Consider the following 2,320-nt stretch of genomic DNA (forward strand, 5'->3'; position numbering starts at 1 on the left):
TCAAGTCAATACATACCAAGTACTCATCACAAACTCATCTCCCTCGCATTTACATTATTTGCCATTTGCCTCGCGTTTTCCTCTCCCCCACTTCACCCTTGCCGCTTTATTCGCCCTCTCTTTCCCAATCTCCTCTCTCTTTTGCTTGCCTTTTGTGTGCTCGTCGCTATGGCTAGTCCTCCTATTATCGTTAATACTCCCGATCATGAAGTTCTTAATTTTAAACAAAGGGAGGGAGAAAATTTAAAGGATGCTTGGCATAGAATTTGCAATGCTCAAAATAGATCCATAAGGAAGCACTCCACTTCTGTTCTTCTTCACAATTTTTATGTAGGCATTACTCCTTGGAATAGATATATTCTTGATACCATTACCGGAGGGAACTTCTTGGGTAGCAACACTTTTGATGCTTATAATTCCATGTTAGATTTGTTTGGTCCACCCCCTCTTTTGGTTAATGGAACTATCTTAACTTTGGAACATGTGATGCAAAGGCTTGAAATTATTGAAAATAAAGTTGCCACTGTTGAGTTAATTGAAAATTTTGATAAAAAGATCCACAATCAAATTTCCCAATATGGATCTTGGGTTGGAGTTACTTTGAATTTTTTTAAAGAAAAAGAACCTATAGTTAATGAAAGAATAGATCTTGATTCTACAAGAATTGGTAAACTGTAGGACATTATCACCAATTTAGGGTCTGCCTTTTCAGCTGTGAAAAATACCCCAACAGCTCCTACCAAAATTGCCAAGGTCATGTATGTTCCTAAAAATAAGGGTGAATCTTCTAGTAAAGGAAGTGCATATCTCAAATCAATTAGTGTTCACCCCAATTTTCTTGCTATCATTAAGGAACCTTTTGCTACAAATGAATTTCTTGATTTCCTGCCTAGGAGCTTAATCATCACTAAAAAAAGAAACTCCTAGGGATTATAAGTGCTCTATTGAAGAATTGAGTGCCAAATATGGCACTACTTAGATCTATCCTCGCTTTTATGCCTAGCTAGGGGCGTTAAACGATAGCGCTAGTTGGGAGGCAACCCAATTTTATTTGTGTTTTTTGTTTTTGTTTCTGTTTAGTAATAAAATTTGCATCTACCTTCTGTTTAGATGTGTTTTTATGTTTTAGTTAGTGTTTGTGCCAAGTAGAACCTATAGGATAACCTATGGTGATAGTTAATTTGATTCTGCTGAAAAACAGAAACTTTGCACAGACGAAAATAATTTTAATAATTCACAGAAATGTGATTTTGCGTTGATTATTTTTTCTGTAGATCAATAGACAAATTTCCCAGGAGTTCCTATTTTGGTAGGAGTTTTAGAGTTCCATAAGTATTCTAGAGTTACAGATTGCTACAGATTGTTCTGTTTTTGACAGATTATGTTTTTCGTGTGTTGTTTGCTTATTTTGATGCATCTATGGCTAGTATTAAGTGGTATGAACCATAGAGAACTTGAAATACAGTAGGTTTAACACCAATATAAATAAAGAATGGGTTCATTACAGTACCTTATGTGGTGGTTTTTCTTTCTTTCACTAACGGAGCTTATGAGATTTCCTGTTGAGTTTTGTGTTGTGAAGTTTTCAAGTTTTGGGTAAAGATTTGATGGACTATGGAATAAGTAGTGGCAAGAGCCTAAGCTTGGGGATGCCCAAGGCACCCCAAGATATTCAAGAATAGCCAAAAGCCTAAGCTTGGGGATGCCCCCGAAAGGCATCCCCTCTTTCATCTTCGTTTATGGGTAACTTTACTTGGAGCTATATTTTTATTCACCACATGATAAGTTGTAGTGCGAGCGAAGAAGAAGGGGAGCTGGGGGTTTCTGTAGCAGTGAGGAAGAAGGGGAGTCGGGGTTTTCTGTAGGAGTGAGGTGAGGAATTTGGGGGTACGAGTGGAGCAAGCTGACGTGAGGTGGGTGGGAGCGAGGAGGAAGAAGAGCACCCAGGTTTTTTTGGGGGGGGCGGTGTGCTGGGTGTGGGTAGCGCCTCTCATTCAGTAAATATATGGGCTTTTGAATTTATTTTACTATTTATTAGTGTGGATGGGCTGTTTTGTCTTGGGCCCGGAGAAACAATTACTATTAGTAAAGTGGAGACACTCTACAACTACCCAGAAAAACAATTACTACTAGTACAGTGGAGACACTCTACCGCTTCAGGCTGCTCCTAGGTCATTGAAACGTCTCCCTCTACTGAATGCCATTATACTTTTGTTCACCTACATGCGGGCCATGCAGCGCGTGGGCCCAAATGCCATCCACCAAATTAGAAGGCAGTATGCAGGCGGAGAGTCACCCCGGTCGTAGCGTGGCAGTAACG

This window comes from Triticum aestivum, chromosome 6B, assembly GCF_018294505.1.
Source record: "Triticum aestivum cultivar Chinese Spring chromosome 6B, IWGSC CS RefSeq v2.1, whole genome shotgun sequence".
Taxonomy (NCBI): domain Eukaryota; kingdom Viridiplantae; phylum Streptophyta; class Magnoliopsida; order Poales; family Poaceae; genus Triticum; species Triticum aestivum.